Here is a 20,279-nt window from a genome sequence, read left to right as displayed (position 1 = left end):
GGTGCAGAATATCTTACAGCTCAACTGAGAACAGGCTGACTTCAGGGAAAACAAATAATTTTAAACGTCCCTAATAAACGTCCACATAAAAATGGAAGCTAATTATCAATTGAGTGTCTCAGAAACATTCTGTAAGCTTTGTTTCAAGAAAAGTGAGGTGATTTTAAATGGGACCTAATGAAACTTAGAAGCTTTTGCACAGCAAAGGAAACTATAAACAAGACAAAAAAACAACCCTGAGAATGGGAGAAAATATGTGCAAATGAATCAACAAAGGATTAATCTCCAAAATATATAAACAGCTCATGCAGCTCAACATTAAAAAAACAAACAACCCAATCAAAAAATGGGCAGAAGACCTAAATAGACATTTCTCCAAAGATGACATACAGATGGCCAAGAGGCACATGAAAAGCTGCTCAACATCACTAATTATTAGAGAAATGCAAATCAAAACTACAATGAGGTATCACCTCACACTGGTTAGAATGGGCATCATCAGAAAATCTACAAACAACAAATGCTGGAGAGGGTGTGGAAAAAAGAGAACCCTCTTGCACTGTTGGTGGGAATGTAAATTGATACAGCCACTATGGAGAACAGTATGGAGGGTCCTTAAAAAACTAAAAATAGAATTACGATATGATCCAGCAATCCCACTACTGGGCATGTACCCAGAGAAAACCATAATTTAAAAAGACACATACACCCCAATATTCGTTGCAGCACTATTTACAATAGCCAGGTCATGGAAGCAACCTAAATGCCAATCGACAGAAGAATGGATGAAGATTATGTGGTACATATATACAATGGAATATTACTCAGCAATAAAAAGGAACGAAACTGGGTCATTTGTAGAGACATGGATGGACCTAGAGACTGTCATACAGAGTGAAGTAAATCAGAAAGAGAAAAACAAGTATCGTATATTAATGCATATATGTGGAGTCTAGAAAAATGGTACATGTGAACCGGTCTGCGAGGCAGAAATAGAGACACAGATGTAGAGAACAAACGTATGGACACCAAGCGGGGAAAGTGGCGGGGGTGGGGGTGGTGGGATGAACTGGGAGATTGGGATTGACATGTATACACTGATGTGTATAAAATGGATGTCTAATAAGAACCTGCTGTATAAAAAAATAAATAAAATTAAATTTTAAAAAAAAGTAAGGAGATTTTGTACTTAGATGCAGCTTTCATTTTAAAAGGGAAACACAGTCATCTGGTATGATTAGACCTATTTTTTTTTTTTTTTTTTTGGTCAAGTCTTTTTGGGAACAGAGTTGCTTTCTTACCACCGTTCTAGACTTCTACATCATCATATAATTAGTTATTGCCACATTGACAGCATATCTGTAAATTATTAATGAGAGTATTTTAATTTGTTGGAGCACGAATTTTTTTGAAATAAAAACAGAAAATGCTCTTTATAAAATTGATGCTTATGGAAAATAACAACGTTGACAGGAGCAGATGTTTCTATCTCATTCTTAATCCCTTTGTAAATCAATTCAACTGCTACTGACTCCCCAAAATTCCAAAAATAATTAGTGAAAAAAGTGCTTGGAAAGGCATCCAACTCTGATAAAATCATAATCTCTCTCTTCAAATAAATGTGACTAAGACTGGATCTGAACAACAACTGGCAATCAGTGACACATTCTGTATTTTCGTAACTTAAAATGATGTCAACTCTTTTTGTAACTAAATTTTAAAAATAGTAATTGAAAATAGCAGACATTTATTTTTTACTATTTCTTTTGTAGGTTTTAGTTTAGAAAGTCAAATTAAAGTACTAAAAACTAGCTCTTATGTTTGCAATTCTTTCAATTTACATAAATAGTTACTTTCATCTTTAAGATAAATTCTTTAATATTTAAATCAACCTAATTCTACTCTTGACTAAACTGCTTTCCTTGTTTAGCATTCTACTAGGTTTCTCTCTGAGTAGTAATATGTCATACCTTATACCTTATTTAAGTTGATAATGTTTAATTGAAAATCTTAATAGAACTGTAAAACTGGGGAAAATATTACATATGACAGGAAAGCAACAAAAATCATTTAATAAAAGTGATCATCCCTCAAGAAAATTAAATTTTATAACCTAAAATATACTATTTCCTAAATCACCCCCTGTATGTGTGTCTAAGAATTTTTAATTTTTAAATTATTTTCCATTTTTAAAAAATTTGAAGTCTACATATCCTTTATTTATGTTCACTAATTTTTTAACATCTTGTATAGTTTTAATTTCTCAGTTTCTCTCTTTCCTTCTTGCTCCCTCTTTCCCCTTTATTAACCACTTGAAATTTGTAGACAGCCTGACACTTTATGTACTTTAGCATGTATCACTGAAGAACATAGCATATAATCATAATGCAATTATTGTACCAGAGATATAATACTGATAACAATATTATCTAACATACAATCCCTTTTCAAACTTTCCCCAATGTATATTTTATAGCTGTTTTATTTTTTGTTTGTTTATTGGTCTATTCAATCCGGGGCCCAATAAAAGGTCAAGCGTTGCATTTAGTTATCATGTGACTTGAGTCTCCTTTGGTTGTGTCTACCTTCCATATCATTTGTCTTTCATGACATTGACAGTTTGGAAAAATCCTGGTTAGTTGATAGATTTGCATTACTATCTTTGTCCCCAAAACATGTCAACATATCTAAGTATTGATAATTTTACCACTTCATGCCACAGCATGTTGGCCTATAAGATTTTTTGGTCTTTTTCAAAGGGTAAGAAAGAGCTAATAACATCTATTGATTGCTTGTGATTTACAATGTAATGTTTTTTTTCTCAAAATTTTATTACTACTTATTTATATGAGTGTATATATGATTTATATGTATATGTGTATATGTATTTTGTATGTATACATGTATATATACACACATACACATAGCATTGCACACACATATGTATATTTTTTCACAAATGTTGATCTATTTGATTTCTTTTAAGGTAAATTATATTATCACCACTTTTGTTATCTGATAAAACATGCTTAGAGATAAACATATTATTCAAGACCACTTGTAAGTACAAGTTGGGATTTTATCTCAGGCTCTTTCCATGGTAAGCGTGAAACTTACTCACTGGACAACATGTTGACAGAGCACATCTGTAAAGTATCATTTCTATATTAAATCAAGGGTTCTCAACTGGGGAGACAAGATACAAAATATCATATAGCTGTTGGGGCAACTGAAAGTTGAGGAGGGGGCAGGGGCAGAAGGCGGGATGTGAAGGCAAGCTTTTCTATTAAACCAATCCTGCTCAGCTAACCTTTGCCATCAATCTCTTGAGAACTAGTCTATTCAAGAAAGAGTAATTGTGTCCACTCTTTTCAGTTTGATAACAATAATGGAATCACTTAATTGTTATACGTTAATTGTCTCACTTCTGTAATGCATATAATTGAATTGACTAAACTTTTAAAGTTAGAAGTATTCCAGCATTTATTTTAAAACCTACATTAAGGTAAGTGTATTCCTTATATTTTAAGGACAAAAACAATAGTTCTAATTATGAAAATGTTAGGTTTTCTAAGACCAAAAAAGCACCACTATTAGTAAATATTATGACTTTTATTAATTTATATATTTATTTTTTTAAACATATGTATTTGTTTTCTGCTCAAAAAGAGAAAAACTTTTAATTTTTTCATAGAAAAACTATTAAGAAATCATATAATTTCCCAGCTGTCAATTGTATTTGTGCCTAACAATAACTTGATTGCTTGTTAAAATTCTAATTCCTGGGAATCTCTGTCAAAATGTTCCTTTGGTTGATCTAAGGTCCAGGAATTTCAGTTTTAACAAGCACGTCAGTTTTAACAAGGGTAGTGTAATGCTCAAGTATGTTTGAAAACAACTTCCCTGGTACACTTCAAAAGAGGAGCTTTTGTTCCCAGTCCTCGTTCAGTATTTTGGCAGTTATTACTCTACTTTCTATGTTCTTCACCATTGTTAGCTTCATTCTGGGTCACTAAGCAATTTGTTCCTGGCCATCAGGTGACACATCATAATGAAATACTGTTCCTACTGCATAAGTTAAAAGTGAATGAATACAGAGCAAAAATTACTTCTCTTTAAATTCCCATTTTTAATCCCACATATCACAATTGCAGAAAAACTGTATGACTCTGTAAGACCACTGCATTACTGAAGGTTAAGTCATGGGATACACCATTTTTGTGCAGACTTAAGAGACAAGCACCTTGATCAAAGCTCTATTACAGAGAAAGGTGGAACTGGATTTGGAGTTCAAGCAGTGTGCCTACCAAGTGTGCTTCCTATAAGAAAATACATACACATCCTTCAGGATCAGTCATTACAATACCATCAGAATGGTAATAACATGGCATCCTCAATCTCACTGGCAAGCATATATTTCTATATGCTCATTTCTCTATAAACACCAGAACTTATTATTCTCTGTGGTCCTAGTCATGTACTCTCTAATGTAAGAGTTAATTTCCAGGTACTTTTGTACACAAGATGGCTACCTTTGTGTAAATTTTAGTTTCCTGATGAATAAGCTTTCAGCTGATAATTTGAGAGACTTTAGATTGAAATGAACAATCTCTACATAATTGAATGGGTGTTGTGAAACTGCTCTTATCCTGACACATTTAGCATACTATCAGTTTTTTGTTGGCTGTCTTTTTTTAACTTCTTTGTACTAAAATATTGTTCTTCATATTATAGCTCTTGGTGATTTTTCTTGAGAATGTGTAATTTGTTGTAAGTTAACACAACATTCTTATCCATTTTTATGAATTCTGTTTCCCATGGTCAGTGACCCATCCATATATATGACATATTGAAAACTAAAGGAGTTTTTCGGAAGTTAGGAAATACACAGCTCTTTCAGAATTTGAGCTCAGTGATATAGTTCTTTAAATCTTATTTTTAATAAAAATTGCATATATTTCAGGTGTACAACATGATGCTTTCCTAACATATACATAGTGAAATGATTTCTATAGTCAAGCTAATTATATACCATCTCTTCATATAGTTACTTTTTTTTGTTTTGTTTTTTATTTACTTTGGCCACGCCCCACAGCATGCGGGATCTTAGTTCCCTGACCAGGGATTGAACCTGTGCCCCCTTCAGTGGAATTGCAGACTCCTAACCACTGGACTGCCAGGGAATTCCCTAGTTACCTTTTTTTTTTTTTAGTTTAAGAGAATTTGTTGACTCAGTTAAATTTGTTTCTCCAAAAACTAAGGAAAATGTGGTCTTCAAAATTTGTCTTAAGAACCACAGTAGGTGAGGACTCAATTTCTCCAAATATGTTCAATTGAATAGACTGAATCATAATCACTTGTGATGTTGTAAAAGTGGAAGATTCTAGACCCCAAACTTCAGTTTCCTTCATCTGAATCTCTGGAATTTGATCCTGATATTTGTATTACAAAGAAACCACCTCAGGAGTTCAGTCAGCATTAAAGTTTAGGGGCCACAAGATTAAAGGAAATTACCAAAAAAAAAAAAAAGCTTTCTGGGTTTGGAAGATAAATGCAAAACTAATTTCTTAAATATGCTTCTTAGATAATACAAAATCACTGTTATGATTTCAATAGTCTTTAAAATGCTTCAAAAATACCTTTCACAACTCTACAGAAGCCAATGCCAAAAAATGCCAATCTTCATAGGTTCAGGGCAAATTGGAGAAATGATTCAAAATAAAGATAGGTTACTCCAGCTCTGGATGAAGGACAGAGAGATTATTGTAGAGCTTCTGGAGACACAGCTGGACAAGGTTGCTGTAACAGAGAAAAGGAAATAGGTACAGAGCTTTGGATATTAGAGAAGTTACAGGCTAGCATTTCCACTGGCTCATCAATGCCAAGGAGTTCAGGTTGCAGAGCTGGTATAACACCAGGCCTCTGGTTTCCAGATCCCACAGGTGATGGTTTTCTCATTATCAAGGAAAAAGAGCAGAATGACAACATCTCCAAGAACCAAGCACTGTTTACGCTGTTTCTAATGCTCCCAGTAAACTTTAAGCTCACACACACATGATATGTGCAAGAAATGAAATTGTAATCAAGGTTAATAGAATGCCAAACCCTATGTTCTTTTCTCTACTTCAAGCTGTATCCTGGTTAGTGGGGAAGTAACAGAAATGGATCACCAGACTCATATTCTGTTGTGCCTGTGGATCCTATCCATAAATGTGCCATGACTCTAGTCAATGGAGCCTTTCCATGGGTTCAGAGACATCGTTCTGTGATCCTTAGGACAAAGGGGTTCTCTCATAATCACCCCATTTTCATCAGCCTAAAACCCAAAGTGCTAGCATTGCCCCACCATTGATCTCTTCAAATCTCTTTTCCTCTAAAACCTCACCATAGAATGAGCAACTTTCTTGGTCCTCCATCTGCTTAAGCATACTCTATACCTGCCCTTCTTTTACCTGCATACTCATCCTCAACATTGAGGGCACCAGTTCCACTGAGGGCTTTCATATCATGGCTGTTTATTTTTTCATACCCTTATTACTTTCAGTACAGGAGGTGGGATGCATATACTATTTGATCCCTATTTATCCAAACAGACTTTTAGCCTCTACTGCTTCCTAAGGACCTCTGATATGTTGAGGTTTCTGCCATTTAGCATAAGGGGCCAGCATGCTGTCACTCTCTTTTAATCAATTCTCCACCAATATACGGAGCACTTCTCACTTACTGAATAACAGTAATAGACAAGTAAAGAATAGAAACAAAAGGAAGAAGAGAGACAAAAGAAAGAAAAAAAGAAAAGAAAGAGAGGAGAGAGAGAGAGAAGCATTGTCACTTGACTTAAAGTGTTCCTCTCTTCTCCATATTTTTTTATAACCCTCCTGGTAATTCCAGCATCCATGGGATAAATATCAATCTTGTGGTCTTATAGTGATTCATATTTTCCATGTAAGAAATTGTTCTCATTGTGTCCAGTAATAAAATGCAGCAAACATCATAACTTGGACTTTATCAGTTGTCTTGTTTCCATCTTCAAAATTTCTCAAACAATCCCACTCTCCACTTACAAACTCTTATCCTTCCATGTTTTTTCACTCAACTTCTTCAAGCTTGTTCAGAGTTTTCTGCTTTCACTACATTCATTCATTTTATGTCTCTCGTTATTAATCTCAGATTTCTTGGTCCATCACTTCAAAAATAGCTTTCCATTAATCCAAACTCTACTTTGTCACTTTGTTTCACAACCTGAACAAATCTCAAATCCTAGATGAATTCATCCTTCTGTTCTCTCCATTTCTGAACCAGAGCAGCCTGGCGCTGATAGAGGAAGTCGCATAACAGAGAATGTGGACATGGTGATTCATATATACTATATTGGCAATAAACCAATCTCAATAATCCCATTAATTTTTTTCTGGTGAATACTATCTTGTAATAATCCATAACTCTTTAAATCCCCTTTCATCTCTGCTATGTACATAGAAAATAGAAGTAATCTGATTGGAATATACTCATTTCACAGATGCAAAGTATGCAGAACTATTTTCTTTTCCAATTGTTAGAACAAAGATAGCCCTATTTCTATTCAAATATCTACCAAATATTTTAGATTCCATCACTAACTAATTTTTTAACTTTCTCTTAAATATTATGTATATATTCAAACTCTTCCACTCTACTAGATCTTTCTCACTTTAAAAAAAAATTTTTTAACAAAAGTAGGAAGGCACACAGGAACTAATTGAGGTTATGAAGTCTGTATAGTGTTTCAACAACAAAGACCATAAAGGGATAACTGAGGGAATCTTCTTAGTCAAGGTCTCCAAGTATTTGATAATCTAGAAATACATTGTTCAACTGATTATTTTATCCCACATGATCTCCTAGACAGTCTCATCTTGTTATTGGAATATAGATAGTGGACCAGCACAGATAATTATTATTAGAACTATAAGGCAAAATGAAAAATTCAGGGTAATATTAGCAAAATGTGATATACTATTTATTATATGCTGTTATTATACCACTTCTGTGTATGGATTATCTCATTCCATCCTCATGATAAAATATGTATATCATATCCTCAAGTATAATTCATGCTTAATGGAAAGTGATGAGAGAAAATATGGAGAAGATATGAGGCTATGGGAACATCAGAAAAGAATAAGAAGTCAAACCAATGTGGGATGGTAGGAGTGGCATATGGGGGGAAAATTGTTAAGCCTTCAATTAAATTACTAGTGATTTCATAAAGGTCCCCTTGTATACTGTGTATAATACTTTCTTGAGAAAAATAAAATAAAAATGACCTAAATTTTTCACTGTTTAATAATAGAAATAGATTTTGAACTGACTTAATGGAATTGGAAGCTTGTATCAATAGCATCACAAAGATCATCATAATTACTATTATGCTAATAATGTTTTTTTTCAAGAATGCTTAACTGTTACATAACATTGTACTTTTTAAACTTTCTTCTTATTGTTACCACAGTGCAAATCTATTCTGTACAATTTAAGAGTATTTAGTACTTGCTTTTTCAAGAAAATAGGTAAACTAAATATCCTTACCCATAACATTTTTAAAAGGGGGGTTAGTCCAGAAAATTAAAAGAAAACATTTGCAAAATTGCATTTCCCTTTATTTTAATGATTACTACAAGCTTACATACGTCATCATAGTTTTAAGTACCTAAACTTTCTAAAACCAATTTAGACTCTTTAGTAATATGCATACTGAGTAAGAACAATGTGCACTGAATGTTCTATGAATTAGAAATCAGTGCTGCAAAGACTGTGCTCAAAAAAATAAGCAGCCATAGAAACAGCTGGAAAAAAAATTATGCTTATCCAGCCTTATGAAATGTAGTTTAAAATGAAAGAAATGAGGAAAATGCTACTCATAATTTCTTTTAGACACAAAAGAATCATAAAAAGGCTTCCCAGAGGACTAGTGTACTCAATTCTCCCTAATGCTAAAGAATAGATTTTAGAAAGAGTCTGTAAGAATATAATAACATGACTTGTCAAAACTGGACTTGTTTTTAGTTCTTATAATTTAGAAAAAAAAGTAAAGTCCTTGTTCTGAAATACAGAACAAAATTAAAGTTATAATTATACAAAAGACTACACAGTGGCAGCTGCAAAATCCCTTATATTACTCCCCAACTTTAATTCCCAGAATTAATCCTGATCTTATTGACTGCCTTATTAGTTGCTGTAAACAGCAGAGCAAAGTGTGTCTGTGGGAGGAAGTTGGAGGCATCTGAGTAAAGGATGACAAATGGCATTATGATAATGTATTCTCTCTATCTTGAATGGTATATTCAATTCCCAAGTATATGAAAAAACATGCCCAAATATTGATAGTAATGTCAAAAGTTTATTACTTTCATAATTAAAACTGAAATATTTAATCCTTTTTAACTTTACATGGGCTAGGAGCATCTGTTCTTCTGATTTGTTAAAGAACACAACAGAGTATAATGTAATTATTGTTGTTTTCCCCTCATGTAATTCTATCCTAATTTTTCCTGAGTTAAACTAGTTTTCTTTTGCCCTTCAGTTACACGTTGTTAATTGCTCATAACTATTGATTGTGGCTCCTGCCAAAAACCTATATTTTCATTCAGCTTGTGTTAGTCTACCATTTGAAATTACGAAGTATAACACATTCATTTGTTTATTATCTTTGCTTTGGATCTCCATTATGGATCTCTCATAGCGTTGGGTAGTGGGTATTTTGAATAAGTTCCTAATATGCATGTTATCTCTCCCATATGGTTCTAGAGTAATATGGCTTGGGGAATTTACTCCAGGATGGTATATAATCAGTCTTAGCTAATCACTGTAATTGCATACTCCTCTTAGTGGATGAGTTAGGAAACCAAGCCTACATGAGCCAATATGGGCATTATATCCCCTTTTGTATAACCACTGGTTTGGGAAAAGATACATGACCTGGGTTGGTCAATTTTGATAGGTCAAATTTGGTTCTTCAGGTTCCAATGATTATAATTCTTCAGATTCTAATGATGTACTAAAATAGATACTAAGGATTGAGTGACTAATATTTGAAAACAAAGGAAGTTTCTTTTTGTATTGAGACATAATTGGCATATGCTATTATATTAGTTTTACAACATAATGATTCGATGCATGTATATATTGCAAAAAGATCACTACAATCAGTCTAGGTAACATCCATCACCACACACAGTTACAGTTTTTTTCTTTTGATGAGAACTTTTAAGATCTACTATCTTAGCAACTTTCAAATACATGATACAGTATTATTAACTATAGTCACCATGATGAATATTACATCCCCAGGACTTATTTATTTTAGAACTGGAAGTTTGTACCTTTTGACCACCTCACCCATTTCACCCACTCCTTCACCCCCTGCCTCTGGCAACCACCAATCTAAATTTTTGGCTTAAAATGATAAAGAAATATCTTAACATAAATAACTATAATATAAAGGAAGGTACATTGAAAAACCAGTGAGGAAGAGTATTTTTCTTCCAATAATATTCCACCTATTTCAAAATGACTTTTTTTTGCATCACTCAACTCACTCTTATAAAAGTCATCTATTCACTTACTGTTGCCCCCAAAAGTATACCCCACCCCCATCCTCATTGTGCATTATCTATTAGCAGCATTTAATGTAGATGGCATTTTCCTCTCTTGGATTTTCTGACACGTGTCCTTTAGTTTTGTTTCTAGATCACTGGAACCTTCTTATTCTGTTACACAGGCTTACTATTGATGATGAAATCCAGGCCTCATTCCCTCTCTCTTCTCTACATATTTTTTTCCCGTTGATATTATCGTATTATATGCTTGCAATTCCCAGATTTATCCTCTACCTTGCTCTCCAATTTCTTATATCCATTTGCATGCATAATCCCCCATTTGCATTTCTAATAGCATTTGAAACCTAACAAGTTACAAACACAAATCTTTGCCTTTTTTCTAGGACACGATATAGCTCATGCCCAGTCTTCCTCCACTTTAGTAAATGTCATCACCAGACATCCAAGTGCTTCATCAAAATTTCAGAGGTTATCCATAATTTCCCACTGCCCCTCATCGTCCACGTCCAATCCATCAGTAAATGCCTTTGGATCCATGGTTAAAATATATCCTCTATCTATCTAATTCTCTTCAATTTTATTATAGCCATAGTCTGTTCACCATCCTGATTTGCCTGCACTCTCAAAATAAAATAGCTCATTACTGGTCTTCCTGCTCTCATTCTTGCTGCCCTATGATCCATTCTCCACCAAATCCTAGAGCTAATTTTTTTTTAGCACAAATCAGATCATATAATTTCCTTAATCAAAACCCTCACAACCTTCTCCCTGCATAAAAATGCAATCTAATCTCTTAATTATGCCTGCTAAACCTTGCACAATCTACTTCTACTTAGCCTATAAGATCTCAGACTTACCCCAGAATGCATTAGGGCACTGACCTTATCATTCTTATGTCCAAAATGTTTGCTTTTCCTCTCTCTCTTACTTTGTCAGGAGTCTAGTATTAATCGCAAACTACGGGAAAAGCTACTAAAGCCCAGGATGCAACACACAACTTTTAATATGTTGCAAGAATAGACAGAAAGAGTTGCGTGAAGATTTAGGTAAATAAAGTCTTTCACAGCAAGAAAATATATCAGTCTCTGAGGATCAGATAATCTCCTTTTACTTCTTGAAAAAGATTACTTTAGGAGCTGCAAAGAGATAAAGAAGGAATGAATCATGAGTAGGTAACAGCATACAAGTTGCCTGTCATTATGCAGATTTCTTTACTGAATAAAGTGTGCATTAGACACTATATTTTGGAAGCACATATGCTTCAGAGTTTTACAGGAAGTGATGCTCCAGCAAATGGCCCGTGGCTACTAAAATAAGGGCATCTGAGAGAACCAGCTATGTTTTATATCAAAATGTAAACTCTCAAAAAGGGGTGCCAGTCTAAGAGGTAGTTCAAAATGTTGTTCATTATGACTTGGAAGATTATCAAAACATTGCAGGAACACAATTGTATCACATAATTTTATGCTAAGTCTTGTGATTCCATACAATCTGTACTCTCAAGATCACGCCTAGGTGGTTGAAAACAGTGAAGTTTGGTTAAGGAGTGGACAGTGTTCTTTGATGGGAAGCCACAGTTCTCTACATGGTGGCGCTTTTCACTCTCTACAGGGTGTTTTTGGTACAGCTCCTTTGCCTGGGAAGAAGCTATTAAAATCATGGACTCAGTTAGGATACTATCACAAATATTGCATGTATATATGGGGTTTATTCTCTGGTAAAAGAGCAGGACTGATAAGTGCATAAAACATTAGCACAAAATTAATGTGTAAGCCAAGAGAATAGATAATATCCCTAAAAGGATAACTATGTGTATTAAAAGCAACCCAAACTAAAATTACAAGAGAAAAAGAAAAATTGCTTTCAGAGAAAACAGCATAAGAACACACACTGAAGAAGTGGATTAAAATCCAGCACTTTAATTTTATAAACCAAGAGGACATATTTGATAAAAGAGGATTGTGAGCAATGGTAATTGCTGCTGTTTTTGGACAGAAACAGTGCTTGCTGTTCTTACACAGCTTACATTCGAGACAAAACAACATGCTCAAATCAGCACCGTAGAATTTCTAATCTATATGTATGTTTCACCAACCAAAATATTTAATTGGTTTCATTATTTGTTCTGATATAAAGGGATCCAGGAAAACTAGCTTTCAAGATAAAAATTCTAGGAGTTTATATGTCCAGCTCCAAAAGAAAGGAGTTTCTGAAGAAAATACTACTGAAATATGGGGGCCTAGACCATTTTGGTTTTTTTTTTGTTTTGTTTTTTTTTAAACTCACGCAAAGGGTTTTTTTGTGGTTTTTTTTGTTTTGTTTTTTAATTTTACACTTTATTTATTTATTTATTTTTGGCTGTGTTGGGTCTTCGTTTCTGTGCGAGGGCTTTCTCTAGTTGTGGCAAGCGAGGGCCACTCTTCATCGCGGTGCGCAGGCTTCTCACTATGGCGGCCTCTCTTGTTGCGGAGCACAGGCTCCAGACGCGCAGGCTCAGTAGTTGTGGCTCACGGGCCCAGTTGCTCCGTGGCATGTGGGATCTTCCCAGACCAGGGCTCGAACCCATGTCCCCTGCATTGGCAGGCAGATTCTCAACCACTGCGCCACCAGGGTAGCCCGACCATTTTGTTTTTAAACATAAAATTAAATTGTAACATTTGTCTGGATTAAAGTCTCCAGCTAGCTTTCATGGAAACCTTAACAATATAAGGTAGAAATCAGAACTGTCATCAAATACACTTAGAGTGAGGAAAGGAATATTCCTAAAACAATTGGATTAAGACCAATTCTAGGTTAAAACTAGATTTCCCTCATGCTAAAATTGTACATCTCTTCTGTATTAATGATTTCCCTAGAAAGAAACTGAGTATCATTTTAATTTAAATCTTTCAGCACAAAGGTGCTAAAGGATGAGATTTTCACTCAGACTATAAAACTTCAACTCATAGGGACTGAATAATTTGCCTGAATGAAATGTATATTGTTTCTCAATAAGACATGGTGTTGTGTTGTTGAAAATATATTCCAACAGTCTGTAGTCAAACTAAGATGCAAATCCAGATTCAACAGCCATTCTTAAAGAGTTAGTAATATAATTTAGTTGACCAGTGCAGTAATTAAGCACCAAAAGCATTTTGTTAGTGCAAAACTAATGCATGATACTATCTATATGAATGGTCTTAGATTTAGAAATTTTACATTTTACATTGTTTATTAAATGCACTGATCACTTATGATAAAATCAAGATAATCCTGATTTTCAGCTATAGATTTGAAATTACAGTTACATTAAGAAAGAACTATCCTAAGTAATTATATATGATTGGCAAACATTTGTATGATGAGAAATTATGTTGAGTGTTCTAGGGCTCAAATGCTATTTAATAATATTGTTTTATTTCCTTGAAAAGATTAGAAGGACTCTACTGACTTAGTGATAGTTTTTGCATTAATTCATTACCTCATTCATTCAATAAATATACTTGAGAACCCAGAACTGTTTTGTTGGGAACCAAAAATTTAGGCAAAGTCTTTGTTCATAAGAATGCTATTTTTTTAAGTTGAAAGAAATATACAGTAAAGAAGAATATACATAATACAAAATTTCATATAATAATATGAAATGTACTATTGGAGATGACAAAATAAAAAAGGATAATGTGATAAAGAATGACTAGAGATAAGGGGAGGGAACCTCTGATATTGGTTATTTAGGGAAGGCAGTTAATTCCTGAGGAATTGATATTTATTCACAAGGAGCCAACCTTGAGATGATATAGGGCAGATGAAACAGTTAGTGCAAGATGCAAACGCACTGATGTAATAAAGGTCAGAAGGGCAGGCATCACAGGGCCATCATCTTGGGATGCCTGGTTCAAGCAGAGGCTTCAGAGGGAGACAGCAGCCTCATCCTGACAATAGTGGAATCTACAGTACACGGTCAGGGATTTGCAGTTCAAGAATGACACGAATTATAAAAACTGAAACTCAGGAAACTACTTACAGTACCTAGAGGACTGCCCCCACCTCAAAAAGTGAAGAATCAGAGTCTAGAAAGCTTCAGCTATCAATTTTCAGAACTGAACTTTATGTAACACAAGTAAAGAATGAGGGCAAACTGCCAATCAAAACTTAGCATAGATATTTATTTAAATAGAAACTAGAATCCAGAAATTAGAAATAAAATTAATGACCTCTGGTCTGCAATCCTAGAAGGAATATATTCAAGTAAAAAGAGAGAAAAACCATGCAAGGAAGAAAATTAAAACTAAGAAAACAAATAGGCAAAGAGAAGTCATTTCTACATATTCTGTTCTAAATAACAGCATACATGATAACATGGAACAATTTACGAAATAAAGAATAATCATCTCAGCTATCTAAATTTTAGAATTGATCTTTATATGTATTCTGACAATTCCTTTGGTCTTTATTGTTATTTTTTTTCCAAATTAAGCTATAATATAATGTAAATGTATAAAAATCAGAAATTCTTAGGATGCATGTTTACCTCAAATGGTTGGACAGGATTTTTACCTTCCCTGGCAATTGGAGTCTTTAGTCTCCATCCAGTAAATCATTTATATCTGTGTGTTTCAAACCCAACCTACACCTACAATAGGTGGACACCAATTGTCTACATAGGTCATTCATAACTTTTGTCAATTATATGAATGATCAATATTAGGATGATCATTTTGCTTTTTAAAATTCCACACTATGTCAGGAGATGATTATTTTGCCGTCTATATGGGTTTGAGGTAAATACAAAAGTCAATACATTATTAAATGTGTAAATGTTTCAAGAAAATTTTTGGTAGAGAAACTGGCTCTAATATAAAATATTCAAAATTATGGCATTATTTGATTTAACATAAAATTAAACATAACTTTCAGAAGTGTTGGTTATAGCACCAACATATTATATGCTATACAAATGGCTTCAAAGGCAAAGTACCAACAGCATAATTTAGAAAAATAAAGTGTTTTTTTCCCCCATAGGGTTTTACAGGAATATAAAAGTCTTTACCACTGTCAATGATATTTTACATGTCACCAATAAAAAACAAATATTTTCCAAGCATTGCAAGGCATTGTATTTATGAGTTAGGCCTTGAATTCTTGACAGATTTGTGACCATTTGACATAGGACATCGTTGGGTCATTTTCTCATCTATAAAAGAGTAAGCAACTATTGCAGCTGCTAGCCAGGATTTAGAGAATGTTATAGCTGAAATTTTAGTAATTTAAATGACAAAAATGACTGCAACATTTCACTGGAGTCACATTTTAATGGGCTACATAAGAAATATATGAAAGCACCCCGAAGCATCATCATTCATGAAGAAATTTTCTTAATATACATATAAGTTTAACCTCTTGGCTGAGGAAATCATGAAGTTGTCTATAATATTTAATGTCATATAACATAGGAATGTTTGATCCTGCTATTTCTGACTGTGTTCTCCTGATTATTTTGGGTAGTCTGCTGTTATCATTTTGCTCTATCCATCTGTGCTGCTGTAGTTGACTTGTTCTTATTATTGTTGTTGATGTTATTAGTATTATTACTGCTATGTATTTTGCTTTTACATTAAGCCAGAAAGTGTTCTATGCATTCCATCAGGTTGCACAAAGCCTGGAACCAAACTATGTCTCTGCTTGTGCAGAGTCCAAGATTGTATCATTAATCTGTGTTGCCTCATGGTGCAAAGCGTATATGTGTTCAGAGTAATCACCTGAACTACTGTGTCCAGGAAGATGTTACTGAGATAGTAATATGTAATAGCTATAAAAATTAGAAAATCACTACTGTAATAGCTCCCTCTTCCCCAGCTGGAAAAAAAAAAAAAGAACAAGTAGCTCTTATGATGTAAGACAATGCTGAGTGTAGAACAGTAGCTCCAAGGATAATCCCCAGCCTTCTTGAGGTTCACAAAACAAACAAAAAATGCAATGGCAGAGGATATTTTGAAGAAATGAAGCCTCTGTATTAATCAACTGTTGAAGGACATATTTGTAGCAAATTTTTAATTTTCACAGGTTCCACCTAATAGGGGACCACCACTGGAAAACTGAACATTTCAGCAAGGTAGAGCCTGAGAAAAACACACTGAGAGATTTAAAAGATCAAAAGACAGAAATTCAAGTGAGACAATCTACAGTCTACAAATATATTAAAAAAATACATAATATATGTGAGAAATTTCCCTAGATATTGGAACAATTAAAAGAAAGACAAAAATCTCCCTAGTAATCAAGGAAATGCATAATTAGAGCAACAATGGGCTATAACTATACAATCATGAGAGTAATCAGGAAAAAATGAAGAAACCAACAAGGCCTACTGCTAGCGGGGATGAAGACGATAAGAGAAGGACAATCTCATGGATCATTAGTAGAAATGTGAACTGTTATAATTTTTCATAAAACAATCTGAAAAAACATGTAATATGAAAATGTATACATATGTAATTACAAGTTTGCATGTGTATACATTTTTATATACACAGATATGTGTAGCAGTTTATAGTAGAAATATCATTCATATCAATCAATGTTATAAGTGACTGAGTAAATTAACAAATGATTAATATAGAATATCATAGAATATCATGCAGATATTATATAGTTGGGGCCCATGGGAAGTTGTCTATTATATGTTATAAACTGAGAAATTTTTACATAATAAAATCCCCTTAAAATGAGTGAGAGCAATTTTTTGGTATACATGATTATATATTTGTGTGTACATTATTATGAGCATGAGAGGGCTTTGGGATACCACAGAAAATATTATTAAATAGGAAGAGCCTGGGTACACCCGAAAGGGAATAAGAGGAGAGGTGAGTTACAGCGAAAGAAGACTAACTAAAATATACATTCAAAACTAAGCCGCATTAAGATCCTATTAAGTTAAATACCTCTGACTCTTGGCACGCTCACTAATTTATGTCAACATCCCTAAAATTTCTCCTGAACTCCAGACTCATATCCAAATGTGTTTTCTATTTTCATTTGCTTATTTAGTAGTCATCTCACATTTGTTATGTTTTAAACAACACTCTTGATTTTCTTCTACAAACCCATTCCTCTCCATCTTTTCCATGTGAGGAAATTGCAAAAACCGTTCTTCCAAATTGTAAGGCTCCTCTCTGAAACTCCTCCCTCCTCTACCCTTAAATTATATCCTGATTCTGATTATTCTCACTTTCTCATATAAGCAGCAATGCAGATCCAAAATGCCACGATTTCTCACCTAGGCAACTGCAATATCATCTCCTGACCTTTCTCCTAGCTGATCTCTTTGCTTCTCTAGTGTCAATTCTCTAAACAGAAGCAGAGTTATTATGCTAAAAAATAAGTAATATATTAAGTGTTCTGCTAAGCTTTTGCCATAGTTTTCAATCTTAGGAGAGAAATACCTATAAACGTGTCAAAGCCTTAAAAGGTCAGCTTCCAGATTTCCCCTCTGATCTCTCTCTCTCTCTTTTTTCAAGCACTCTATCTTTTATTCATTCTGGCCCAGCCACTCTGGCCTCATTGCTACTAGTCAGACTCATCAAGCATCTTCATTCCCACACCAGAGCCTTAATTCTTGCTCATTCCATCTGGTATATGTTTCTTCCTGATATTCATGTCTTATTTCCTCACTACCTTCAGATCTCTGCTCAAATTTCACTTTTTCAGAGTGGGTCTCCTTTGTGACCTATGTTAAATGGATCCCCTACTCCATCCCTTATGCAGCCCATACATAGAGGGCTGATAATACAGCCCTCTACCCTGTATTATCACCATTTCAGACACACACACATGCTCATGCAAGATAACAGATAGAAAAATAGATAAATAAATAGTCTCCCTGAGTAACACTTCCCCTTCACCATTTCTATGAAACTTTGTTTTTGGAAATGAACATGGGTAATGTGAGATTTATCTAAAAATTTTTTATTATTGAAAATGCCAAATTATTTTACTTTATTTTTTTTCTGGCTGCCTGGCATTGTTAGTCTATAAACATTTCCTCTGCCTCCCAGGTACAGACCTAGGCACATCCACTTCATCATCTCCCTCCCATGTTTGCAACGTGTCAGCATCTATCCTCTCGTTTTCATTCTCCCTGCCACTCTTGTAGGAGAACCATTTCCGGTTACCTCTCTTCTAGATTCCATGGATTCTGTCTGTTTTCCCTTCGTGAACATATCTGTCACAATTTTCCTAACCACTCTGTAAGCTCTAGTCAAGGTTGCGACATACAGCATTTTTCACTTTGTTTTAGCAGTCCCTTCCTCTCTAAATACCATACCTGTATCTCCAATTTCCAAGTCCTATCCTTTTTCAAGGACTCAGTTGAAATGTCAATATTATTATATTTCTCACCAGGAACATTGGCTAAGATTGACCTGTTGGTTGAACTCACAACATTTTAAGGTTTTTAGGCTTTTTGTCATATCCAGCAAGATATAATAGTTATTTGTACGTATCATAAAAGCAGTTATATTTTTGAAACTATAAACTGCTGTATTTATCTTATGTACCTAAAAAAGATTGTTGAGCTCAAAGAGAAAGAGAAAGTATATGTATGTATGTATATATATATATATATATATATATACATACACACACATATATATATACATAAAATACAAAATCCTATAAGAAAATTGAAGTTTAAATGATAAATTGAGAGAAATGGTTTCACAAGAAGACCAAAGAATGGCTAACTTTACTTACTAAAAATTTGGAAATAGCTAAGAACAGTATATTCAAAACTATCAATACATGAATTATGAGCATAATAAAAATACATTGTTTAACAAGTTATTAATATGGAAGCTTTATTTAATCTATTTTTTCTGGGTAGATCCCTAAAATATCTATAATTAAAAGACATTTGCAATAACTTTGTAGTTTTATGTTTTTCCCGTGTGTTTGTAAACAGTCTAGCCAGTGTTACTACAAGGTCAGAGTTACCAAAAAGGAAGGCACTTCTTTCCAAGATACTGCTCTCTCTGAACCAGATGCTTTTGGTGTGTAGTTCACTGACAACAGGGGAGAACCCAGATGATTGACAAGTGGTTTAGGTTTTGCAAGAAAGAAGACTCCCTTTCCAGTAAAGTGTCTTGCTCCTCCAGATGGGAACAGCACGCTTTGGTGGGTAGATAGTAAGAGGAAAACCACATTTTTATCTGGAAGCATATTTCTCAGAGTACAGGTGAACCAAAACATGCTTAGGCTTTGTGTGTCCCTGTGAAGTTGTCTGTGAAGTGGAGGAATCAAGCAGTTGTCCAGGGCTGGGGCTGAAGTTAGTCCTTACCCAAGGAGTAGTACAGAACCGGATAGAACTGTGTTTTGTGTCCTGCAGTAGTTCCAATGCTGTAAACTGCATGTTTTAATTAAATTAATATCAAAATACAAAAAAAAAAAAAAAAGCAACTCATTGAAAAAAAAAAGAAAAAAACCTCAAAGTTGAATCTTTTGAGCTTCCACTTTCCTCTGGGCTCACATTAATGACTTTGCTCAGTTGACACTATTGATTTTTTTTCACTGAATGTGAACATTTTGCACATGGCAGCATTGTGAACCTTGTGCATTCTGCTGAGGAAGTTTGCAGCGCTTTACAGAAAAATATCCAATCTTTCTCTGTTTTTATATATAGCTATGCACACTGAGGACAGCCTC

This window comes from Balaenoptera ricei, chromosome 3, assembly GCF_028023285.1.
Source record: "Balaenoptera ricei isolate mBalRic1 chromosome 3, mBalRic1.hap2, whole genome shotgun sequence".
In the NCBI taxonomy this organism is placed as follows: Eukaryota; Metazoa; Chordata; class Mammalia; order Artiodactyla; family Balaenopteridae; genus Balaenoptera; species Balaenoptera ricei.
This window is presented reverse-complemented; position numbering follows the sequence as displayed.